At 38.5% G+C, this 27426-nt stretch overlaps 1 long non-coding RNA gene and 1 pseudogene across 1 annotated transcript in view; one reads left to right on the top strand and one right to left on the bottom strand.

The window, feature by feature from the left end:
* The window catches only part of LOC141549235 (uncharacterized), a 255425-nt gene extending 242452 nt beyond the window's left edge, over positions 1 to 12973 (top strand). Inside the window, exon 6 of the long non-coding RNA XR_012484292.1 lies at positions 12880 to 12973. This is a non-coding gene — a long non-coding RNA (uncharacterized LOC141549235). The remainder of the gene's footprint in view (positions 1 to 12879) is intronic.
* On the bottom strand, positions 2156 to 3863 carry LOC141548906 (DDB1- and CUL4-associated factor 7 pseudogene; annotated as a pseudogene).
* Positions 12974 to 27426: the final 14453 nt, after the last annotated feature.

Consider the following 27426-nt stretch of genomic DNA (forward strand, 5'->3'; position numbering starts at 1 on the left):
TGGGAGCTCATACTCCTAGTTTTCACATCCTTCCTACTCATGGGAAATACCAGCCTCAGGCAAAGAAATGGCTTCCGCTGGCCCTTTGTCTTACTCATCCTTACAGTTATCCTATCTTTTCAAGTACCCCACCCATATGATTCATGTTCTGAAAGATGTTCTGAAATACCTTCTTAGAGCCTAAGGTTTGAGCTGTGAAAACTGAGCCATACCTGCCTGTGGGGAAGGTGCTAGCTACAGCCTAGTTTAGATATTTCCTAGCTGTGTGACTCAGGATAAGGCCTTTAAATTTTATTACCCAATATTGTTCCCATATTCAGCCTTGGATCTTTGCTTTTTTTTTTCCCCTTTAATTTTTGTTTTCTCCAGTTATATGTAAAAACAACATTTTTAGTTATACATACATATATATATATATTCATTTGTTTACATATTTCCTTATGAATCATGTTGGGAAAGAAAAATCAGAACATTAAAGGAAAAAAAAAAGAAGAAAAAGGTGGGAAAAGTGAACATAGTACATGTTGGTTTACATTCAGTCTCCATGATTCTTTCTCTGGATGCAGCTGGTATTTTCCATGTAAAGTTTATTGGGATTGCCTTGGATCACTGAACTGCTGAGAAGAGCCTAGTCTGTTATACTTGAGCATTACACAATCTTGCTGTTGCTGTGTACAGTGTTTTCCTGGCCCTACCCTTCCCTCCCTTAGGGAGCTACCACTGGCAGCTACCACTAGGGGCCCTCCAGCCCTTGGCCCCAAGGTCTCCTATGTGGGTTTGACCAAGAACAGCATCAGTTTCACTCAGCATCAGTTCATATAAATTTTACTAGACTTTTCTAAAATTAGTCCATTCATCATTTTCTAGAACAATAATATTCTATTAGTTTCACATACCATAACTTACTCAGCCATTCCCCAAACTATGGGCATCCCTTCAATTTCCGACTCCTTGCCACCACAAAAAGAGCCGCTACAAACATTTTTGCCACTTGTGGGTCCTTTTCCCTCTTTTATGATTTTGTTGGCATATAAGTGCAGTAGTCAGCCTAGTTTGACCTATGTGAGGTCAAAAATCCAGCTTGGTCCACAACATAGCATTTGCACTCTTTCTGTTGTTGTTTGCTTGCATTTTTGTTTTTTTCTTCTCAGGTTATTTTTACCTTCTTTCTAAATCCAATTTTTATTGTGCAGCAAGATAGCTGTATGGATATATATATATATATATATATATATATATATATATATATATATATATATACATATGCATATGTATATATATACATGTGTATATATATGTGTGTGTGTATATATATATATGTATATATATATATATATATATACATATGTTGCATTTAACATATATTTTAACATGTGTTAGACTATCTGCCATCTAGGGGAGGGGGTGGAAGGAAGGAGGAGAAAAGTTGAAACAGAAGTTTTTGCAAGGGTCAATGTTGAAAAATTACCCATGCACATGTTTTGTATATGAAAAGCTATGTAAAAAAAAAATGTAAAAAATATCTAGCTTGGTTTCCAGGGTTCCAGCCTTCAAGTCTCACCTCCACCCCATACACTTATCTCTATTCCCATGTTCTATCCCTACCTGCATTCTCATCTCCATCTCTATTTTCAACCACTTCTTGTGCTCTCACCTTCCACCTTCTCCTCTCACCTGCAGTTGTATTTTCTTGAAATTTTCCCATGCTACCACTATATTTGCCCACCCCAAGACCTTGTTCCATGGCCCTTGATGTCCTTGTCAGAGGAGCTGAAAGGGGGTACTCATGCTTTTTTAATCCAAGCCTGTCAATATTTTTCTTTAAATTAGAATAGGGACTAGGGCTGCGATGGGATTTCAGTATTAGTGAAGAAACTCCCTCCTTCCATTCTGTAAATGAAGGTGAAATTCATTTCTCTTAAATTGAACTTTTTATAAGGTAACAACGTAAACCATCTTTAAGATTGAATCAGGATGGAGGACTGTCCTTTTGAAAGTTGACCTTTGTTTCAGGAGCTAGGAAAGGAAGCAGGTTATTTGCCTGGGGATATTAAAGGAGGGCCTTAAAAGTCTTCCCTCCCCCATTTTATAGGGACAGCTACTGCTCAAACTCAGGCTACTGATGCTCATTAACAAAATGACAGCTGCCCAAGAATTTGGTCAAAAGTAAAATAATTTTTTATTTTATAATGAACCTGGGAGAACAGGAAGTTGAGGAAACAGCTTCAAGTCAGAACTGCAGGATGAAGCAACTTCAAGTTGGAGTTCCAGTGGCGTAAACTCATGCTGTAGAAGTTCTCATATCCAAGGTGTTAGTCTGAATATAGGCCAAGCAGTGGGATTGATTGGCAAAGGTCTTGGCTGTTTTCATGTCTCAGGAACTTTTTGGCAAATCTTAACAGTCTTAATTGGGAATATTCTGGCTAAAGTGTTAAGTCTTAATGAGTAAGAAGTTTTCTGGGGAGGCCTGATGAACTATAAGGAACAGTCTTGTAACAACTCTTTCTTTTTCCATTCTCTTAGCTTCTTTTTTTGGGGGGGGGTGTCTTGGTTGGGGATTGGAATCTGACCTGCTCTCCAGGAGACGGCCTTAGACTCGGAGAAGTTCCAGAGTGTTTTTATAGCAGATGGCGATCCAATCATTCTGACTTCTGGCCCACTGCACATTATTGATTTCCCCACCGGCAGTGTAGGTTAGGATGGGCTCCTTGGCCGCATTGGGCGCCTGCTGAATATCCCAGATGAGGGCCTGGCAATCATCAGCGGCAGTGCAGAGGTGGCCTGGGGAGTGGGGTGCCCAGGTGATCCCATTGACACAGGCCCCATGCCGGTTAAGGCGAATCATGGGTGTGCCAGGCTTGCGCAGGTCAAGGATAGTTACCTCAGTGGACTCCATGGCCAGAGTGGCCATATAGTTGAGGTTCAACTTGTTCCAGGCGAGGCGCAGCAGTGGAAAGCGCTGGGGTTCCTGATAGAGAATGGTGCTACGGTCAAGCCGGCGTAGGTCAAACTGTCGAATAGCACCATCAGCACCTACGGAGGCAAATACATCTCGGCTCCCTCCAAAGGCAATATCATAGACCTCTTTGTTGTGGTTGGTAAAGTGAGCCTCACTGTGACCCGACACGCGGCCTAGTATCTGACGGGTCTCCAGGCCCCAGACGGTACATGTCGTATCACTGCTTGAAGTGGCCAGTATTTGAGGGTCCACGCTGCTCCAGTCAAAAGACGTGAGGGGCGAACAGAAACGATTATTCTTGTTCTGGCTGAGTACGCACTCAAGGCGGGGATTCAAGTCAAGGTGAACAGTCCCCACTGTGGCAGTGGCTGCGGCCGCGATGATGCCACGGCCCCGCCCTCGAAAGACACTGCCCCCTATCGCCTGGGCCCTGTGGATCAATCCTCGTGCCCTGCCCACAGTGGGAACCACATCCTTGGGATTTAGGCAGCGCCAGATCCTCAGGTAGTCGCCGCTCGTGGCCAGCAGATCGGGGTGGTCGCCTTGAGGGTCAGGCATCCACATGATCTTGGTGACTGGGTAGGGATGCTGTAAAGTGTATCTACACACGAAATCTCCCGAGTTATCGCACCAGTCAGACGCCAGGCTCACAAGTTGTACGCTATTCCCATATTCCTCCACGAAGCTTCCTATCGCGAGGCGGAAGGGTTGGTCAGCTCTCACGCTCCAGTTCATAGCATACACAGTCCATGGCGCTTCATACTTATAGGTCTTGCGGTGCTGATAATCTTTTCGGGGTAACTGGTGATGTAGCTGTAACATTTTTGGGGCTCAAATCACTCTCTTTCCCCTCTAAGAAGCGAGCGTTGACTTCAAAGTTAAAGATGGCGGGAGTGGCTGTTGCGCGCGCAGCCTTCAACAAATGGTGTTCTGAGGAACTGGGTGTGGCAGTTCATCCAGAGGGCACCGGAAGAGGGTTCAAGGGTCATAAGGTACTTCCTGTCTTCAGACATAGGAAGTTATAACTCATAAACTCACCCTATCTCCTATCCCCTGTCTCCGGTAATAAGGTTGACTTAAAAAAACAAATAAACAATAAAAACCATTCTTCCAGTTCCTTCCTTTTACATGGGAAGGAATGGAGGTGTATAAAGTAGAATAGAGTCATCCACAAGCCATATAGCCAGTGGACACTTGAGACGGTAGGAAAACCCAACTATCTTTGCCCAGAAAGTCATGCTTTTCCACTTTTTTGTTGTTCTGTAAACACCAAGAGGCCACCATCCTTCTTGATCGTTTCTGGATACCCAATATTTAGCATGGAGGAAGCACCAAAATCATGTTTGTGAAATCATTGACATTTGCACCCAAAGTGGATCTTAGCACTATCATGGGCTTTCTGTTGCCTAAGCTTCTTTCCCGAAGTGGACACTGTTCAGTTTCCCATATGAAGAAAGTGGCCCCCAAAGCAGAAGGGCTGTCTCTGACAGTTAGCAGAGCCAGACCCCAGCTGTCCTCCACTTTCCAACTCACTTAACAGGTAGCATGGAAATCTGGAGAGCCACCTGAACCCAGGATCAAGAAGGCATGAATTAAATACTAGGTGGGGGATCTCCAACAAAGAACTTCCCCTTTGGGGGTCTCAGCGGCCTTATCTGGAATATGGAAAGTGCCAGACAACCTCTTGTTACAAGGTTGCCATTTGCATCAGACTAGACAATGGTTGCAAAATGATTTTCCAGTGGCCTTCAGTTATATAAATGCCAGTCACTCATCACCATCCCTACTTGTTTTCTGTTCCTCCAGGCAGTTTTTTGTTTTTTATTAATTTTTTTTAACAATTGATCATATCCACCATAATTCCCATAGACTGTAATAACAAGTGACATTTCTATAATACATTATGGCTTACAAAAGACTTTCCTTACTTTATCCCATTTGAGCTCCACAACAACCATGGGAGATAAATACTGCCACCACCCTCCATTATTAATAAGATAGAGAAATAAAGTATCAGCAGTCGTATTTAAACTTAAATCTTCCCAAACCCATATCTCAAGCTGCTTCAATTGATAAATATTGAGAGGAATAGAATATATGAAACAGGTCCATCCATTGGACAATATCTTTTTTTTTTTCTTATGTCTGATTTCCCTGAGGCAATGAGCACCACTCAGCTCCCTCTCCCCATTTGGCTTTAAATCCATTTTCTCTGTATGGACTTTAGGATTGTGAGGTAGACTGGGAAAAAGTCTGGAACCCTGGACCTGGACCCAATTGAGGACTGTTCATTACAATCAGAAGCCTTTGGGAAGCTAGGGGAGAGGATACATCTTCGGCCCTGGAAATAACATTGGGAAATTTGACCAAGACTCCAGGGAATGGATTAGACTGGGTAAAAATGAATTTGCAAACCCCAAAATCAAGATTTCCCTGCCATCAGTGAGCATAGCTCAGATTCTGTGTACATTTGACTGGCAACTATCAGTTTCTCAATATCATGGAACAATAATAGCCTCTTTTTCCTGTCCCCCCTCCCAAGGGAATAATCTTCTCAAACAAATACAACTGTGCTTCAGCTTGAGTTCAGCAGACTTAGAAAATTTCTGGGGAAAGTGCACATATGTAATCAAGGGTATAATTTAGAAAAGTGCATATTGCAGAATAGAGATATAAAGTTAATTAACATCACGGTAATTATGCCTCAGAAAGGTGACAGTAAAGAGGTCTGAGTTGCTGAGTGTCTAATGATGCATTTATGTTATTTGTGAAAATTTCAACATCAGAAAAGTGAGCAGAAAAACTTGGCTTGGTACCAAACCACATCACCCATTCATAGGAAAAGGACGAAGTTTTGAGACTGAGCTACTTGTTGTAACAGTTTCCTCTGAACAGACTTGAATTCAGAAACTAAGAAATTGATTGTTGTCTTTCATTTTCAAAGGAGACTAAAATGATATTATTGTGTTAGATTTAAGTTACAATATGTTCAATTGTGGCTGATCTGTCTTTCATTTTCAAAGGAGACTGAAATGATATTATTGTGTTAGATTTAAGTTACAATATGTTCAATTGTGGCTGATCAGACCAATGCAAACTCAGAGTGCTTTGCCACAGATTGGATACAAAGAATCCATGTGAACATTTGGTTTTTCTAGCTTTGCACATTGCATGTTTCTTCTGAGCTAATTCAATTCTGATTTGCTCAGAGAGCAGTCTAAAGAGGGCATGCCATGCTGGGCAATCCTGTGCCAGAGTCTTCCATGTTATAAATCGATATTAAAGGTTTTTTGTTTTGTTTTGTTTTGTTTTTTGCTGGAGTAATTGGGGTTAAGTGACTTGTCCAGGGTCACACAGCTAGGAAGGGTTAAGTGTCTGAGACCAGATTTGAACTCAGGTTCTCCTGACTTCAGGGCTGTGCCACCTAACTGCCCAGTTCTAAAGTTGTTTTTTTTTTTTCTTTTAATTTCTTTTTTTATTATAACTTTTTTATTGACAGATCATATGCATGGGTAATTTTTTTTTACAACATTATCCCTTGCACTTATTTCTGTTCTGATTTTTCCCTTCCCTCCCTCCACCTCCTCCCCTAGATGGCAGGCAGTCTTATACATGTTAAATGATATAGTATATCCTAGATACAATCTATGTGTGCAGAACTGAACAGTTCTCTTGTTGCACAGGAAGAATTGGATTCGGAAGGTAAAAATAACCTGGGAAGAAAAACAAAAATGCAAACAGTTTACATTCATTTCCCAGTGTTTCTTTTCTGGGTGTAGGTGGATTCACATGTGGCTAATGCCCAGACCCAAAGATTTTTCATGAATAGTTGATATCAGCCTGGAAGGAGGTCTCTGGCTAAGTATTCCAAGGATCTCTGCTTGACCAAATGTTGGCCAGTGGTTCTATCTATGATCTGGGTAAGGGCAGAGCCAGTGTCAGATGATGTGACAAAGCTGGGACTGAGAACCATGTGACAGTACTTCCCAGCTTCTTGCTACTAGAAAGCTAATAAAAAGAAATGAGCTGGGATAAAAGTAAATTACTCAACTTGGATTAAAAATAATAGCTTCCAAAGGATGAGAAGACAAGATCGGATCTTGGATGAAAAGGATCTGGGACTTTTGGTGGCCTTAAATTAAGCTGGTGTAGACCCCAAGAGGGCTTGCTGCCATTCCCTTCCCTGGGCCAAGTGACTTCATTTTCATGTTCATCTGTGCTACTGCAATAATCTAGTCCTGACATAGGATACTTTTTTTGGTCATTTAGGTCTGATATTAAAACAAAATGAAACAGTCATGGGCCATTCAACATTTTTTAAAAAGCAGTTTTTCTTAGCCATAAGTAGCAAGAGCACATCATTCCTTCAGGTAGCTGCAAACCCCCTCACCTCCATGTGGAAATGCTCTGGTCACCAGGGCAGGATGTGGTTCTTGTATGGCCTTGCAATCACTTCTTAAGGTTCCCAGTTCCATAAAGAAATGTTGTTTGTTGTTTTTTTTTTACACCCTTAAATGTTTATGAGGCCATATCAATACAGCCTGAGGAAATCAGGAAGCTGTTGACAGTGACTAAGCTGAAACCTTAGGTCTTCTGACAATCTGCTCTTGTCTTGAGGACAACTTCTTTGCTTATTACAGAAGAAACTAATCTAATCTATGTGGCAGGGGACAGGGAATGCTGGTAGATATTGATGCTTTCACAGCTGGGTTTTGTTTTTTTTGGCATTTCATTTATGGATTGTTCAGTTACTGTTGCTGAGATTACAGTGTAAATTGCTGTTGTTCTGTTGGTTTTGTTATTTTGTTTTTTATAAATATTTATCTATTTCATTTAAGTAATCATTTTTGTTAATATGTAATTGGGTATGACTAGGCAGCAGAGGGTAGGAAAGAGCCAATCTTGAAGTCTAAACTTGGGGTCAAGTTTCTTCTCTGAAGTCTCTCATCTCTGCCATTAGCTAGAGCCCCCAAATATTATGTTTATGTTGCTCTAGATTTTAGGGTCTTATGAATAACTCCCAGTTGTTCACTATTCACCCCATCTAACCACTTGACATCAGATTAGCTCTTTTTATATGTTATTATTATAGCTTCTTATTTGCAAAACATAAGCATGGGTGATTTTTCAGCATTGACCCTTGCAACGTCTGTTCCAATTTTCTCCTCCTTCCCCCCACTCCCTCCCCTAGATGGCAGGTAGTCCAATACATGTTAAATATATTAAAGTATATGTTAAATCCATTGGTTCCCTTGAAATTCTCAAGCTTTTGTTCTTCTAGATGAATTTTGCTGTTATTTTTTCTAGGTCCGTAAAATAGTTTCTTGGGAGTTTGATTGGTATAGCACTAAATAAGTAGGTTAGTTTAGGGAGTATTGGAATCTTTATTATATTTGCTTGACCTATCCAAGAGCACTTAATATTCTTCCAATTGCTTAGATTTTACTTGATTTGTGTGGAAAGTGTTTTGTAGTTTTGCTCATACAGTTCCTGACTTTGCCTTGGCAGATAGATTCCCAAATATTTTGTACTATTGTCAGTTATTTTAAATGGCATTTCTCTTTGCATCTCTTGCTATTGGATTTTGTTAGTGATGTATAAAAATCCTGAGGATTTCTGTGATTTTATTTTGCATTCTACAACTTTGCTAAAGTTGTAGAATATTCCTAATTGCTTTTTAGTAGATTCTCTGGGGTTCTCTAAGTATATCAATCATCATATTATCTGCAAAGATTGATAATTTGGTTTCCCCTTAATGAGGAAACCAAATTCCTTAAATTCCTTTAATCTCTTTTTCATCTCTTATTGCAAAAGCTAGCATTTCTAATACAATATTGGATAGTAATGGTGATAGTGGGCAAACTTGTTTCACTCCTGATCTTATTGGCAATGATTGCAATTTATCCCCATTGCATATGATGTTTGCTGATGGTTTTAAATAGTCGGTACTGACTTTTAAGGAAAAGTCCATTTATTCCTATACTCTCTAGTGTTTTTAATAGGGATCAGTGTTGGATTTTATCAAATGCTTTTTCTGCATCTATTGAGATGATCATTTGGTTTTTGTTAATTTAGTTATTGATATGGTCAATTATGTTAATAGTTTTCCTACTACTGAACCAGACTTGCATTCCTGGTATAAATCCTACTTGGTCGTGGTGTATTATCCTGGGGATGATTTTCTGTAATCTCTTTGCTAATATTTTATTTAAGATTTTTTGCTTCAGTATTCATTAGGGAGATTGGTCTATAATTTCTTTCTCTGTTTTCATCCTACCTGCTTTAAATATCAGTATCATGTCTGTGTCATAAAACAGATTAGCTCTTATAAAGAGATATTTACTTCAGAGAAATACAAGAACAGACATACAAATGTTTCCCCCCAACATCCCAGGATCATATTCTTTTCTTGCCATCTCAATCTCTGGAGAGGAATTAGGTTCATAGTTTAAATCATTTTCAGAAAGTATTAACCTCATCAGATTCAAAGTGTCTCCCCTCTCACCTAGGACTTCCCTGTTGTACTGGCTGGATTGTTGTAATCTGACCTGTTCTCAAAGAGGACCATGACTTCAGGAATCGATGCCATGACATGCAAGTGAATTGGATTGAGGTGAGGAAGGGCTGTTAATATCTGACCTGAATTACTAGCCTCCATGATCCAAACTCCCAGTAAAGCATTCCCTTCCCTGAACTTGAACCTAGTCAAGACCCCAAGCATATTTCTGTAGACCAGATAGCCTAAAGTGGGGGGAGGGAGAGAAGTGACCTTCAGGCCTGGCTTTCTCCCTGCTGCCACCTGATGGTGCCACCTACTGTGACGGAAAATGTCTTTCATCTTTATGTGAGTGGTGGAAAGAGCACAACTTAGTATAGTGCCTAGCACATATTAAGCCTTTAATAAATGTTTATTGATCTTGATAAAAATGGATGAAATGGACAGTTCCAGAGGCAGACATGTATGAACCAGTGAAGAATGAATTGAGGAGAACTAGGAAAAGATTGTATACAATAGCAACATTATAGAGAAGAACACTTTGGAAGCCTTTAGAATTAGATCAGTGCAATGATAAACCACAAGTACATAGAAGGTGAACCATATCCCATACCTCCTGCCAGAGCAGTGGTAGAAAATGAGGAATGAAGAGACAGATATTTTTGGACATGGCCGACATGGGGAATTGCATTGATGAACTATGCACATTTTTCATGAGTGCTTTCTTTTCTTTTGCTTCAGGGAAGGGGGAGTGAAAGAGATAATGAATGCTTGTAAAAAGAGACAAATACACAGAATTACATGATAACTCAGAAAAATTTTTGGTACATTGCATTCCTAGTTAGTTCATTGATCTAGTCTTTCTCTCTTTTGTTGATGAAAGTATTTAAAGATCGAGACTTTCCCCTAAAGACTGCTTTGGCTGCCTCCCAAAAGTTCTGACGTGTTATTTCATTGTTGTCATTTTCTTTGATAAAAAATGTTTATTGTTTCTATGACTTCTTTGACCTACTCATTCTGTAGAATTAGGTCATTTAGTTTCCATTTAAATCAGGATTCTTTCTTCAAAGTTTCTTTATTGATTAATTTTTATCTTGTGGAGTGAGCTTAGTATTTCTGTCTTTCTACTTTCATTTATGAGTACTTTTATACTGTAGCACAAAATCAATTTCTGAATGTGTGTATTTTTTTTGCACATAAATATGTAAGTATACAGTCTGAATGAATTCAATTTGATAATCACTAAAGGTTTACCACAACTAATTTTTAATAATGCAATTTAGATCTTTTAAGTTTTTTCTATTGTACATTTTCAATAGTTTTGTCCAAGTCTAAAAAGGAGCACTATGAAGCCCCCACCAATTGTTGTACTGTCTTGTGTCTTCTTGTCATCCAGTTAGTGTTTACTTAAACAGTTTGATTTTTTTTTGCATGAATAAATAAATAATTTATTTTTGTGCAAAGCACTTTGCTAAGTGATGAGGATGCAAATACAAAAGGTGGATGGTCAGGCATTTTCATTCTAATGAGAGAGACAATACAGGTGGAAGTTTCAGCTGCAAGTCAGATGGAGAAGTCCATGATCTTTTAGGCACAGAAGCAAAGCAGATGAACGTGTCTCTTCTTTGATATAATTTCTATTGATCAAATGCTATCAGTTTCTGAGGTCGAACTATTTGAAGTGTCAAGGCCTTTGAGGGCAAACATTTTCTTTGCTTTGTCTTCAAGAGCTATGGCTGCCACAAGCCTTATAGGAGCAGTTACCAGATCATATCTCAGTGGGAGGTACTTCTCAAGAGGATGGCTGAAGGCGCTGGACTAGAAGCATTTCCCTTCCCAGGGTTCTTAGGGTTAGGGTGGTGGGCTTATCCATCAGAATTAGAGTAGAGAGGGGGAGTTTGTGGTCATATTTTTGATGCATATGTTTATTATTCATTTTTTTGATATTCATTATCTATGGTCCCTCTAACTTAGTTTACCTGCTTTTATCTCTCTTAACCATGTCTGTTTACATTGTCTGATATTTTTATTTCAATCTCTGGGTGGTGGCTATTATTGTTTGCATTCAGTTAAAAAATAATAGCTTCTACTTCAACACCACTTTTTAACTCTGCAAATCTTATGTTTTAAGGGAAAGGGAAGGTAGCAAACATTTCTTTAGTACCTATTATATGTCAGGTACCATGCTAAGTGCTTTGCAAATATTTTGTCATTTGATCTTCACAACCCAATTAAGTAGATGCTATTATCTCTGTTTCATAAATGAGGAAAAATGAGGCAGTCAGATTAAGTGATTTGCCCTAAGTCATACAGATAGCATCTGAGGCAGGATTTGAACTGAGGTCTAACACTAATCCACAGCACCAACCCATTAGATTCTGCCACCCTCATTAATTTTATGGGTAAGTTCTTCCCATTCACATTCATAGTTATGACTGTTACATTTATTTTTCCCTCCATCAGAGTCTCATGGCATTTCCTCTTTTTGTGTATCACCCCCTTTTAAAAGAAAAATAAAAGAAGGTAGAGAAAGAAGGGGTTACCATGAGTAATTTATATATTTGAGCATATTATCTCAGTCCTCTGCACTTCATCTCTGGCCACCACAGGCCCAAATCTTTTGGTTCTTTTCCTCACCATTGCTTTGGCATTCAGTCTTCTGTAACTGAAGTTTGTTTTGTTTGCCATTATTCCCTTACCAATTCTATACCTCTCTTGAACCCCTCTTTTCCAACTCCTTGCTTCATTCGCTGTTTACTGTGCTTTTCTGCCCACTATTCATTTCTTCTCCTGAAATCTTGCTTTGTCTGGCTCATGAGAATTGGGTTCCTGAAATAACCAATCTCTGCACCCCTACCTTTATGCTTGTATTATTTCCTGTCATTCTGTATTTAGAAGAAATTGTCATTTCTTTCTATTTATTACATATTTTCTGAGTCTAACATAAGTACCTAAAGGCAATTTGATTCAGTTAACATTTATTAAACACCTACTATGTTCCAGGCACTGTGCTAAGCACTGGGAATTAGAAATAAGAAAAAAAAAGACCTGATCTCCTAAATTAGGCTGAACAATGCAGCACTGAAGATGTAGGATTGATGATCTATGCATATTTTTCATGAGTAGGAGTGTCTTGGGACAAAGAACAGGATTTGTGATAAAGGGAAACTTTCTGAAGCCCACGTGGCGTTTTCCGTCCAATGTCCATTTATCCTCTTCTCCCTCCATCCTTTGGTTTTGGTTGAGGAAAGGGCTCATTATTAACAACAAAGTTTGAGAATATTTGATGAAGTTTTCATAATGACTTTGAAGAGCTAGTTAAAGGTCAGAAGTAAGTGCTTAATCAGTGCTTTGGGAATTGACTGGAGTTGAGATTGGACTAGGGTTTGAATGTGTTTTCTAACTCTATTTCTTTATGTTACAGATTTGGGAACTGTCATCATGGAGACTGAGGAATAACATCTGAACCTTGATAGATGCCTATAGTTAGATTACAGGAGGAAGGAGGTTCACCGGAGGAAACAGAAGGATCAGTCGAAGAGGTAAGTGGAGAACGGTTGGATTGCTTTCATTGCTATTTAATTCTGCAGAGCTCGACTGTGTTCTCTTTCCCCAGCCAAATAATCAAACTTGCGTGGGTTTGCACAGGAGAAATTAATATCAAATGAAAGATTGATTAATTATCCCCAGGTTTCAACTAACAACTTCTCCCTCTATACCTGTGTGTTAATTTATTTTAGTGTCAAGTTCAGTTATCTCTAATCATTAGAAAATGTGTTTAGTCTTTCCCAAAACATGTTCACTTAAGCTATCCCTGCAGTGACAGCTGCTACACAATCAGGTGCAATAAAACTTTTCTATCAGTTGGTAATTTTCTTTAGAAAGCCTTTCCAGAATCCTTGTTGCTGTTCTTCAGAAGAATCCTTATTATTATGACAGCACCTGAGAAATCCTTGTTGCTCACATATCAAGATCACGTGCAAGGCTCTGGGGTAACGTTCAAGGCACAAGCTGACCATGAACCAATCGCCATCCTCACCTTGACCCCCATAGTCCATTGTTGATGAGTCCATTCCTCCTGCTCTGTGTTTTTGTCAGCCTTTAGTAGGAAACTGAGTGGCAGCAGAATTCACTTTTCAGACATACCCAGAGAGTGTCTCAAGGTCATTATGCATAAACCTGCTAAGAGCCCTTCTATGATGCCTTCTCCTTGCTCAAATTATAGTAAGATTGGCTATTGACTCCCACTGGCTAAAGTTCGGAGGTGGTAGAAGTTTGGGAAGAATCTTTTGGAAATTATAGCAGTGATTTCTTGGGTTTTTATTAAAACTTTTTTATTTACAAAGCATATGCATGGGTAATTTTTCAACATTGAGCCTTGTATAACCTTTTGTTCCAAATTTTCCCTTCTTCCCCCCACCCCTCCCCTAGCTGGCAGGTAGTCCAATACATGTTAAATATGTTGAAATACATGTTAGATCCAATGTATGTACACATATTTATACAGTTATCTTGCTGCACAAGAAAAATCAGATCAAGAAGGAAGAAAAACTGGGAAAGAAAACAAAATGTACAAAGCAAATAACAACAGAGAGTGAGAATGCGATGTTGTTATCCATACTCTGTTCCCACAGTCCCCTCTCTGGGTACAGATGGCTCTCTTCACCACTGAACAAGTGGCATTGCTTTGAATCTTCTCATTGTTGAAGAGAGCCACGTCCATCAGAATTGATCATCATATAGTTTTGTTGTTGCCATGTATAATGATCTCCTGGTTCTGCGCATTTCACTTTACATCAGTGCATGTAGGTCTCTCCAAGCCTCTCTGAAATCATCCATAGCAGTGATTTCTTTAGTACCACAAAGCCAAAATTCAGTGACAAAAACACCCTTCAGATTCTCAGAAGTTTCCAAATCTTAGATGGTCTCTTTGGGGAGGGAGAATTAGAAAAGCTTACAGGTAGGAAGTAGGGAGCATTTAATTTCTTCTTTCTTTTACTTGTTTTCATTCTTTCCCATTCCCTTGCTCAAGAAACTTCAGTTGCTCCCTATTGCCTCTAGGGTACAATAAAAATTCCTCCACTTGACCCTGCAGACCCTTGCCAGCCCTGCTCCCTTTTCTCTTTCCAGTTTTATTCCACTTTATTCCTTTCATGTACACTGCAACATCATCAAGCAGACCTATTTGGTGTTCCCAATCCACAGTATTCAGTGTCCAATGCATTGGTACAATCTTTCATCCTTCTTTGATTATCTTTCAGACAAGTTCTGTTTAGCTGCTCTCTCCTCTGGGAAGCTCTCTATTCTCTCCAGGTCCCCATCCTTGGTAATATTCTCTCTCTACCTTGACCACCCGATAGTTACACATCTCGGTGTGCATGTTATATTTTTTGCAGTAGAATTGCAACTCCTTGAGGGCAGGAATAGTTTGCTTTTTGCTGTTGTAGCTACAGAGCCTAACACGGTGATTTGTGTACAGTAGGAACTTAGTAAGAACGGGAATATAATAATAGGCACAAATTGGGGATCTGTGGTTTGCTCCAAGTGAGGGTACCCCAAGGATGAGAATACAAATTAAGGATCTTCTGTGTCTAAGGGGATAAGTTCTAGAGAGTTGCCTGAGGTCTGAGAGGTTGAGTGACTTGCTGGTCATCACAGAGCTCACAAGTGTCAGAGGCAGAATTGGAAATCAGGTGTTGGTACCTCCTAGTCATGTGCTCTTTGCACTCTGAGGGATAGCAGGGGAAACAACTTTCTAATGGTCATAGAGATGGATTTTTATTCAAGTCAATGATCTTTCTATTATAATGTTCTGATGAGCTCATTTTGCACAGCCCCAGAAAACAAGGGCAGCCTCCCTTTCATTTGTCTTTGTATCTCACATGAGACCCTAAGTATGAGAGATCCTCAGAGGCTGTTCTTGGACGGAGGGCTGACCATTGGTGTCGGTCAGAGGTCAACATTTCCAAGGTCCTCGAGGAATATTGGGAAAATGTTCCTTTCTGATCTGGTTGCCATGGGAATTCTGCCCTTTTACTAAAGGCTTACATTGAGGCCCAAAGCAAAGCTTGAGGCTCTGCTCAGGATCAAATTGGAGGCTCTGCCACATACTAGTGTGTCACCATGGATGCTATCCTCCTTTGTTCTTGGCCCCCATCTGTTCCTCTGGATAATCTGGAGACAAGTACAGATCTATCTCACTCTACACATAGAATGATTGGGCTGTGGCCTGGCTGAGGAATGTGTCTGCACAGACAGTTCAACTCTAATAGCTCTGGGAGTAATTATCAAGTCTCCACACTGGTCCCCTCTCAGGGAGTCAAAGAACAGTGTCTAGCTGAAGTTTTCTTGAGAAAAGGGGAAGTGTGGAGGTGGGAAAGAAGGAGGGGATGGCTTCAGTGTGTTAATTAGTCAGAAAATACCCTCATTCTTATGGTATCACTTCAAAAGGCTAGAAATGAGTCAGACCCAATAAAATCATTTCTTTCTGAATGATGAAAACACCATCAGGATCACTAGGACGTGCTGCCAGGTCCATCCGTTAGTCATCACAACACTGTCAGGGAATATAGTTTCTCAGCTAGCTCAGGCAACAAAAAGCAGCCTGATACTAGGCTTGCTCCCAGTGTGGCCCACCGTGGCCCGAGGCAGCCTGCTTGTCTCCAAATTGAACACTTCACAAAAGTACATGCAAAAGTACAAAATCTCCCGGCAACCAAGTCAGAAAACAACATTTTCCCTCCATTCCTAGAACATCACAGGCCCTGAGCTACGCCAATGGCTCTCTCCCTCTTCTTTCCCCAAGCACTCCTGAAGGAGCTTTTCTGCAAAAGGCCTCATACAAGATGCAAAGATATACCACACAGGGGCTGGTTTGGCCTCCCAGGGCCTTACAAATTGAACTCAATGGTGTGCTATAATGAAAATGGCATTGACTAGAGTGTGAACCCCAGCTCCATGACTGTGGACACAATGTTTTGCCACACTGGGCCCCAGTTTTTTCATCTGTAAAGTGGAGAGAATCTTTTTTGTCCCTTATGAGCAAAGTCACCTGCCTCACTTTCCCCTCCAGAGATAAGATATAAAAGATGTAAAGATGAGCAGAGACGCCCTGGCTGCAGGGAAAGACCTTGACCTTCGTAAGCTGAAGTCTTTCCTAGTACAGGGTGGACTAAATATGCAGAACATGACACATTTTAGGACCTGCCAAGGTGGGAACTTGTTTTGCTTGACTATGCATATTGTAATAAGGTTTTTGCTTTTCTTCTTTTCTTTTTGCCAGTAGGGGTGAGGAAGTAAGAGAAAAAAAGAAATGCAAGAAATGCTTGTTAATTGAAGGCAATTTAATTAAACAAAACAAAACAAAACAAAACATTTCTCTGTGCTGAGCAGAATGGAATTAAAAGGAGATTCTGTCCAGTGCTGAAAATCACCCTCCTGTTTCTGTGCTGGATTCCTGAGGAGTGAGGGGGCAGCAGTTTTTGCCAAATAGCTGAAAGACCAAGAGGAAAATGAAAGGTTCCCTGGGCTGCCTTTCCATTTTCTCCTCCCTCCTCATTTTTCTGTTTAGTTCCATCAGCACAGCACCAGAGCTGGGTGGAGCGAGAGAGACACAGGTAAAGGGAAATGGAGAAAATACAGTATGAAATGGAACAACAGAACAAGCTCCTCTGGCCAGTGGAAATAGCCATGGGTCCCTTTCCGCCAGAACCCATTTTCCCTGGAATTATTTTACTTTAATTTTGCCTGTTGTTCTCCAACCACACACACAATCATCTCTTCATAGAGTGCTAGTTCTGGGTAAGGGAGCTCATGAAAATGCAGTTGAAATCCCTTTAATGGTATCAGTGGCCACAAACTGATAGATTTTGATCTTTTCCAAGGTAATCTTGTGATTTCCTTCTGTGCATTGGAAGCAATGGGGCAAAGTGGGATGACCTCCAGGCCGAGTCTGGCAGCCTCCTTTGGTCCAGGTTCTACAGTTAGCTAGTCATTTTTTTTTTTTTTTACTTCCTTCAATGCTCAGCTCAATGCCCTGAAGTTTTTCCTGATTCCCTTAGAGGCTAGATGTTTGTTTTTTTTTTCTTTTTTCCTTTTTCTTTTCCTTCCCTTATAAGCCCTGGCAAAATAGTTAGATAACTGGCCTCAGAGTCCAGGAGTCCTAAGTTGGAGTCCCGCTTTTGACACCTACTGACAGCAAAATCCTGGACAAGGCATCTCAACTCTCAGTACTCTTGACAGTTCTCTGGGACTAGAACTTACTGAGGAGGGAGTGACCTTGCCCTGGGAGAGGGAGTTTTCTCATCTGGAAGTTCCCTGTGCCAGGGCTAACATAATTATAGTCCCCATCCTCAGGAACTTTTAAAATTATTATGATTTTTAATTTTCAGTAACTTTTTGCGTATCCCTTGGATTCCCTTTGTGGTTTCCCCTATCTAGAGCACAGGCTCCTGAGAGAGAAGAGGGCAGAGGCCTTTCATAAACTCTTTGTATCTCCTCCACACAGTGAAGTGGCTGGCTCACAGTAGGCATTTCATAGATGCTTACCTTGAGTATCACACAAGCATTTGGCCATACTTATTCTGGGCCAGGTGCTTGGGCTAGAAACTTATTTTTCTCTACCCAGTCCTTCATGGTTGACTTTAGTAGTTCTTTGCTACCCCATTCAAAGAGTTCATCTTCTGGACGAAAAATTCTGGTGGCACTCCTCCCAGGGATAGATTTGGAAGCAGGAGGCCTGACATGGATTCCTGCCTTAGTGAATTCAATGCTCCTCTTAGAACCATGGATAACTGCCTTTGAATCCCATCTCTGACATTTACCAGCTGTGGGACTCTTCATTTTTTTAATCCTCAGTTTCTTCATCTTTAAAATGGGGATTATATCACTAACTTCACAGGATCATTGTTATTCATTAACTGTAAGCAACTTTTTTTCCTTTTGAGCTTTAATTTCCCTTTATGAAAAAGAGGATTAAAAAAAGCTTTGAATGACCTTCCCCTTAGGTTTTTGGCCTGAAGGGAGGAGGCCCTCTCTGAATGGAAATTCGTGTTATTCTTACTACTGTTCCCTCTAAGAAAACCTCAGAAAAGGGTCAGATTTCTGATTGGTTTGGAAGTAGGCTTGCACATTAAATATAATTCTCTAATAAGATCCAGGAAGAAAGGCATTATGTAGAAGATAATCAGAAGGGATCCTATTCATTGGAATGAAGGCTTTTGTTCCAAGCTCCCTTCTTTCACCCTTAGTGAAGAAATATATTCTTCACTAAGAAAAAAAAAGTGATGATGAGGAATGGCCTGTTTCTGTAGAAATCGGTTCCTCGTCTGGCCCAGTTGAATAGGCAGGCGTGTCATTGGGGTCCTTCTCATTAGATTTAAGGAGAACTTTATTTTCACCTTTGTGAACAGGGGATGGGTCAGTATCTTTGGAGCTCATTATATTATTTGCCTTTCATTGGGGGTATTAATTAATTGGTGGCTTGTTGAGCTGGTAGAAAGGGTCCCAGAAGAGGGGAAAGAAATGAAAGTGTTCATTTTCAGCAGAGATTAGGCTAGCATAATAAAAGCTAGTCACTCAGAAATTGTTTCTATCTCATATTATATTGGAAAACATTAATATTTTTTCCTTGGGCTCTTAGTGGCTCCTGTGAATTTAGAAGAGGCAGTATTTGCTTTGCTGAACTCTGTAGAGATGAACTCAGCTCCACTAACCAGGAGTTGAATTTCTGAGGAGGGTCTCTCTTTTCTGTACTTGCTTGGACCACTCTCATGGCATGTCGTCTCCACTGGCGCAGCCTTTTTGCATTACTTCTCACAGGAGCATGTAGTCCCCACCCAGGAGATGGAGCGGCTTCATTTGGGAGGTGCTGTTGTCTGAATCACTCACTGCATAAGGGCTTGACACAGTCAGGGGCCTAGAGAGCCACAGTTGGCTGAAGTCCATTTTCTTACAGTCATGGCAGTTCTCCATTTGATTATTGCTCTACTTGGTACCAGAGCCTCTGAACTACAAGCAATCATAAATTAGAATTTGAGGGGAACCTCCCCACTTTTCAGAATCAGTCTCCCATCTTGCAGAAGAAGAAACAGTAACCCTAAGGGATGATTTCATTAGTAGGCCAGAGCCCAGATTTGAACTCTGGTGTCTTGGCTTCCCATCTAACACTCTTTTTACTTGACCTTGTCTATGGCTCTGATCATTTCTGCGGGTGTTCATTGGTTGATAAAATCTAATAGTGAGACAGAGCTGGGACAAATTCTCTTATGTGAGAATGGATTGCAAGGAAAATCCTGTACTAGTATTTTGATAATTAAGAAAGGAGTTAGAGGCCATCAAGCTAGTTTTCCTTGTTCATCTTACAGTGCAAAAACTGAGTTCTTTGAAACTTGAACTTTGCTCGAGGTCACTCAAATAGTAAAGTGGGAGTGGCTGAATTTGAACCTAAATCCTCTGACTCCAAATTCAGAGGTCTTGCCCTCTATGCTGGATTGTACCTGTTATTCTCACTTGGAGAGTCCCTGGGCCATGCTATGTTGTTGGGTCCCAGGAAGCAGGCAGCTGAGCTGCTAGTTTTTTAGTAGCAATGTTTTCAAACAACAGAGACAAGTTCTAGGTACTACTCTAGTACAAACTTGCTGTGTAAATTTTCCCAAGTCATGTTACCTCTCTGGAGGTTAGTTTTCTCATCAATAAATAAATACATGAATGAAGGAATGAATAAATGGATATATAGTTATAGTCTCTCTCTCACTCTCTCTCTCTGTATATATATACATATATATATGTTTTTTATATATAACATTATATATCAATCATGTTATTTCATATTATATTAATTATATATTATAGATAATTTTATTATATGAAGCACATGCAAAGGTCAGTGGATATATACATATATATTACTTCTAGTCACGATTCTTCTGAGACTCTATTGTTCCATGAATCTCAATCAAGTAGCATAATCACTGGAAACATATTGCTGTTAAAAAAGATAAGTTTTTGCTTGGGAGAGGATTTTAGGAACAAAGTACATTGCAATTTTAGCATACTAAAATTTAGTGTATACTTTTCATCTTATTCTGATGGACCAGATGAATGTGCTGTTCATTTAACTCCATATTGCTCTTTAAATAGTAGGCATTCTTCATCTTCTTGGTTTTTCGTTACAAGCCTTGGACTGTATTTGAGAATGGATTTTGGATGTCAGGAAACTGAAGTGTTCCAGGGATTGGTATAGTTAGTATAATGGTATTAGCAAACAGGAATATCTGTAAAACCTCACCAATTATAGGAAATTTCTCTTCTTTCTTTTTTGATCTCTGAGGTCAGTTATTATTACATTTGTATAATTTTTAACATATGTGAGAGATATCTAGTTGGAGAAGAATCTTACTAATTCTTTTTTCTTACTATTTTTAATACATTGTTTTATGAATTATGTTGGGAGAGAAAAATAAGAGCAAAATGGAAAAACCATAGCAGAGATAAAAAAAAAAAACAATGTATCAGTGTTCCAGTTTTCCCACATCCCCTCCAATATTTTTCATTATCCTTTCCTGTCATCTGAGAGGTATGAGGTGGTACCTCAGAGTTGTTTAATTTGTATTTCTCTTATCAATAGATTTAGAGCATTTTATATAACTATAAATGGTTTTAATTTCATCATCTGAAAATTGTTCATATCCTTTGATTATTTATCAATTGGAAATGACGTGTTTTCTTATAAATTTGACACAGTTCTCTGTATATCTTAGAAATGAGATCTTTATCAGAAATACTGGCTGTAAAGATTTTTTTCCAGCTTTGTACTTCCCTTTTAATATTGTTTTTGTTGGTTTTGTTTGTGCAAACCCTTTTTAATATAATGTAATCAAAATTATCCCTTTTGCCTATCATAATGTCCTCTACTTCTTCTCCAAAGATCTGATAAGTAAATTTTCCCTCTTTCTCTTTATTTATGGTATCATCCTTTATGCCCAAATCATGTATCCATTTTGACCTTATTTTGGTATGAGTGAGATGTAGGTCTATGCCAAGTTTATGATATATTATTTTCCAGTTTTCCCAGCAATTTTTGTCAAATAGTGAGTTCTTATTCCAGAAGCTGAAGTTTGGGTGTTTATCAAATACTAGATTGCTATAGGTTGTGCTTATTGTGTTGTGTCTAAATAATCTATTCCACTGATTTACCACTGTATTTATTAGCCAATATCAATGGTTTTGATGACTGCTGCTTTATAATATAGTTTTTGGTTTGGTACTGCTAAGCCATCATCCTTTGCATTTTTTTTCATTAATTCCTTTGACATTCTTGACCTTTTGTTCTTCCAGATGAATTTTGTTATTATTTTTCTAGTTCTATAAAATAATATTTTGACTGTTTGACATGGCATTAAACAAGTAGACCAATTTAGGCAGAATTGGCATTTTTATTATGTTAGCTCAGCCTAGCCATGAAAAATTTATATTTTTCCAATTGTTGAGATCTAATTTATTTGTGTGATATGTTTTGTAGTTGTGTTCATATAGTTCTTGGGTTTGTCTTGGCAGGTAGACTCCCAAATACTTTATTTTGTCTACAGTAATTTTACATGGAATTTCTCTTTCAATCTCTTGTTGGTGGGATTTGTCAATAATATATAGAAATGGTGATCATTTGTGTAGCTTTATTTTATATCCTGCAACTTTGCTAAAATTGAGAATTGTTTTGAGTAGGTTTTTGAATGATTTTCTAGGATTCTCTATGTACAACATCATATCATCTACAAAGAGAATTAGTTTTATTTGCTCATTGCCTATTCTAATTCCTTTAATTTCTTTTTCTTTTCTTATTGATAAAACCACCATTTCTAGTACAAAATTGAATAATAGTGTTGATAATGGGCATCATTGTTTCACCCTTTATCTTATTTGAGAGTAAATTTACAAATAATGCTTGTTGTTAGTTTTAGATAGATACTGCTTATTATTTTAAGGAAAGCTCTCTTTATCCCTATGATCTCTAGTGTTTTTAATATGAATGAGTACTGTATTTTGTCAAAAGCTTTTTCTGCATTTATTGAGATTATCAAATGATTTCTGTGGGTTTTGTTGATATTGTTAATTATAGTACTAATTTTCCTGATATTGAACCAGCCCTGCATTCCTGAGATAAATCCCACTTGGTCATAGTTTATTATCCTGCTAATAAGTTGCTGTGATCTCTTTAAAACTTTTAAAAAGTGTTTACATCAATATTATTGGGGAGATTGGTATGTAAATTTATTTTCTCTGTTTTGGCTCTTCCTGGTTTAGGTATCAGCATCATTTTTTACATCATAGAAGAATTTGGCAGGACTCCTTTAAATGTTTGGTAGGATTCACTTGTGAATCCCTGGAGATTTTTTCTTAGGGGGTTCATTGATGACTTGTTCAATTTCTTTTTCTAAAATGGGATTTTTTTTTTCCTGAGGCAATTGAAGTTAAGTGACTTGTCCAGGGTCACACAGCTAGGCTGTGTTAAGTGTCTTGGGCCAGATTTGAACTCTGGTCCTCCTGATTTCAGGGCTGATGCTCTACCCATTGAGCCACCTTGCTGCCCCTAAAATGGGATTATTTAAGTATTTTATTTCATCTTCTGTTAACATGGGCTGTTTGTATTTTTGTAAATATTCATCCATTTCGGTTAGATTGTCAGTCGTGCTGCTATAGAGTTGGGCAATAATATCTCCTAATTATTTCTTTAATTTTTTTTCTATTTGGTAGTAAATTCCCCCCCCCCCTTTCTTTTTTGATGCTAATGGTTTGGCTTTTTTCTTTCCTTTTTTTGATTAACCAAAGGTTTATCTATTTGCTTAGTTTTTTTTTCATAAAGACAACTCAATTCTTTTATTAGTTCAATAGTTTTCTTAGTTTTTATTTTATTAATCTCTCCTTTGAATTTCAAAATTTCTAATTTGGTATTTAATTGGTGGTTTTTAATTTTTTTATTCCAACTTTTTTAGTTGTGTGCCTAATTCATTGAACTCCTCTTTCCCTGTTTTATTTATGTACCTATTTAGAGATATAAAATGTCCCCTAAGAACTGCTTTAGCTGCATCCCATAAGTTTTGGTATGTTGTATCATAATTGTTCTTTTCTTGGATGAAATTATGGATTGTTTCAGTGATTTATTGCTTGACCCATTTGTTCTTTAGAATTAGATTATTTAATTTCCAGTTAGTTTTTAGTCCATCTTTCCCTAGTCCTTTATTGAATACATTTTTTTTTTGTCATGGCCTTCAGGAAGCCACATACATCTTAAATTCTCTTCTGGATCTATTTTCCAGGTCGACTGTTTTGCCAGTGAGATATTTCACATTTTCTTTCATTTTTTTTCATTCTTTTTAGTTTGTTTGATTCTTGCTGTTTCACTGAGTCATTAGCTTCAATTTGTCCTGTTCTAGTTTTTAATGTGTGATTTTCTTCATTTTTTTTTGTATCTCCTTTTCCATTTGGTTTATTCTACTTCTTAAGGAGTTGTTTTCTTCAGACATTTTTTTCCTTCATTTTCCAAACTGTTGATTCTCTAATGCATACTTTTCATTTCTTTTTCTCATTTTTGCTTCTACCTCTCTCTCTCTCATTTGCCTTTTGAAGTCTTTTGTGAGCATTTCCAAGAAGCCTCTTTGGGCTTGAGACCAATTTATCTCACTCTTTGAGGTTTTTTCTGTGGACTTTCTGTCCTTGTCTGAGTTTGTGTTTTAGTCTGCTTGGTCACCATAGTAGCTTTCTATGGTCATAGTTCTTTTTTTGTTTCTTGCTCTTTTGCTTTCCTTTTCTTTTGGTATTTCCTTTTTTTTTTTTAAACTTTTAAGGTAGAGCTCTGTTCCTGGGGTAAAGGTGGCACTGCCCCAAGCTTCCTGTGCAGCCTTGGCTTTGAGCACAGGGGCCCCTTGTGTTTGTAGGGGGTTGCTTTGCCTGCTCTTTTCAGGAAATAGCCTGGTTTCCCAGAGTTTGCCTTCTGATCTGGGACTCTAAGCTACCTCCCTAATTTGCTCCTCTGCTGGGCCAGGACTGATGGTCTTATTGCTGATTTGCTGTGATTAAGATTCTCTCACCAGCTTTCCCTAGTCTATCTGACCTGGGCTGAACACCCTTTGCTTTTGTTGACCTTTCTTGATGCTTTTTCAGTCTATCTTGAGCTGGAGAGTGGTTTCATTCCACTGTTTAGAGGCTTGGTTTCATGTGGTTTTTGAGGGAAACTAAGAGAGCTCAAGCAGCTTCCTGGCTTTACTCTACCATCTTGACTCCACCACCGAAACTGGGAATTTCTCTTCTGTTTGAGTTCTGAACTAGATGTCTTCCACAACTATTGCAAATCCTTTAGCAGATATACATCTCATTCCTCTGTCTTTTCTCACATTCATAATAATCAGAGAGTTGTCAAATAAAATTATCTTTGGCTTGCATTTTAAAAAATCTGCTATGAATTTAATATAATCACAGGAGCAGGAATATGCTAGTAAATTCTTAACAACCAGCTCTCTGAAAAAAATTATGTGGATGACGCTTTTAGGTTTAATCTACATTATTAACATTTTCTCCATCACTTTAAATCTAAACAATCAAAACAGTAACTCAAGCTGCGATTTGTAGTATTTGCCAGTTTCTAAAGTATTAATGCTCTTGCTGAAAATTTAACAATCATCTATCTCCTGAGTCAGTATGAGCTGGCTACAATACATCTTTGCATGGGAGGACTTTTATGGCAGCATTTCTCTCCTGAATCAGATGATAATTTATATTTAACAAAACTTAAGTACAAAGAAGTTATGTATAATTTGTACCTTTCCATCATTTTTCTTGTTATAAAAATGTGGTCTATTGTAGAATATCATTTGCTCAGTCCTACTTATTCCTTTTCCATACCTTCATCAAGGCTACCCTCCATATAGATAGATAGATATCATACAGATTTTATGGAAACTCAATGAGAAAGTAGGCAAGTAAGTCTGGCTTTATCGATCCCTTATTGATCATCTTGATTTTCGTAGCAATTCCACTTGGGGTTTTCTTCCCATTATTTGGGTTAGAGTTATAAATATTGCTCCCTTTCCAGAAATCAGTCTTTCAATAATCTTAAAGAGTATGTTGCTCCAGTACAGATTTCTTCTTTGTTCAACCAGCCTTCCTGGTCATACTTTGTACCTTTGATTTCTTCTTGCCATTTACATGAACTATAAGTGAGACTGGACTGCATCCAATCACGATGATTTCCCTCAACACTGATGATGAAGGTAATAGAGATGCTGACAGTTCCATTACCTATTTTATCCATCTGTTGTCTTTCTTACATTTGCATCTTTTAGTTACATTTAGTTATGTGTGCATGGCTTTGTTCCATTTGATGTCAAATGTTCTGCAAATTTTCTAGAGGTTTTTTGTGATAATATTCAATCTCCCTCTGTCCCCCATAAAGTTTAGAAAGCAAATTGATCTTCTTAATTGGTATTACCCAGGACTGCTGCATCTCTGTGCTTGGCAAGGAGACTGTGTTTGTCGATTGGCCAGTTGGTTACTGGTCTACAATGTGGCCGTTGTATTGCATTAGTTAAATTTCCAAAGGGAATGATGAAAGTGTGGGCCAGTATCTTTTCCCTTATTCTATTTCCCATTTTTATCCCAAGGAGCTTCCTACTAATTTGGTGTTAATTTTGCTCTTTTTGTCTAACAAATAGGTTATTAGATTGCTTATAGACTAATGCTGAAAAATGACTTCCAAACCCATTCCTAGTTGTTTCCTCCTAAGGTGTTGATGTAATCAGTTTTGAACATAATGGAATATTATTGTTTTGTAAGAAATTATAAAAGGGATTGGTGTAGAAAAACCTGGGAGGAATCCCATGCAGAATGAATAGAAAAAATAAAATTACTTCTTTATTGATTACATGCAGTAATACAATAGACATACATAATTTGTACAAAGACTAACCACAGTTTCATGGAACCACTAAGGAAATGGGCTGCCCATAATTTTAAGGTAAAGGATGAGACATACATTCCTAAAGATGGTCAAAATGTGGCAGTGCTGCTGTGGATAATATATGAAGCCTGCAGTCAGGATGACTCTTTTTCCTGGATTCAAATCTGGTTTCAGATATTTCTTAGTTGTGTGACCATGAGAAAGTCACAACCCTGTTTGCCTCAGTTTCTGCATCTGTAAAATGAGCTGGAGAAGGAAATGGCAAACCACTGCAGTATCTTTGTCGAGAAAACCCCAACCAGGGTCAAGAAAAGTCAGACACAATGGAAATGACTGACCAACAGTATATGGATCTGCTTTTGCCAGACTATATATTTTTTGGTTACAGGGGGCATTTCTTGGTTTTGTTTTGGAAGTAATGATGAGACAAAAAAAAGAATATAGAAATAATTAATGAGGCCTTTAAAAAAGGGCACAGAACAGAACAGAAGGATGTTTAGAGAGGAACATAAACCATCAGGACAGCCTTGGAACTAATGTGATGAATGAATTATATACTTCAGAAAAGTAAAGCTGCATGTAATGATAGTTCATGGCTTCAGGTACAATATTCTTTGTTCTTTTTTGTTTATGGAAACTCTCATATTTTCTGGTGTTTACAAAGTACGGAATAACACAAAATAAAAATTAAAACAAATGATCTTTTTGTGATAATGTTTGAAACTTAGGACCTTCTTTTTCTTTCATAAGAACAGTATTATTATATCCAAGTGAGAGGCTTTTCCTGTAGCCCATAAGCCTCTGTCTTCTGTCCTTAATCCAAACAAAGTATTTTTTAAAACACTTATTTGCCATTCTTTATGCACAGCTTTTCCCTGAGTGTTCACGTCCAGATTGGCTTGGCGAGGGGACAAATTTGCTTTTTCTTCACTAGGTTTGCTTTACCTGCTCAACCTTTCTAACAGATGTTGTCACATAAGCTTCTTTTATAATGGTCTTTTTTTCTGCTTATCTGGAAAGATG

The sequence above is a fragment of the Sminthopsis crassicaudata genome, chromosome X (genome assembly GCF_048593235.1).
Source record: "Sminthopsis crassicaudata isolate SCR6 chromosome X, ASM4859323v1, whole genome shotgun sequence".
Lineage (NCBI taxonomy): Eukaryota > Metazoa > Chordata > Mammalia > Dasyuromorphia > Dasyuridae > Sminthopsis > Sminthopsis crassicaudata.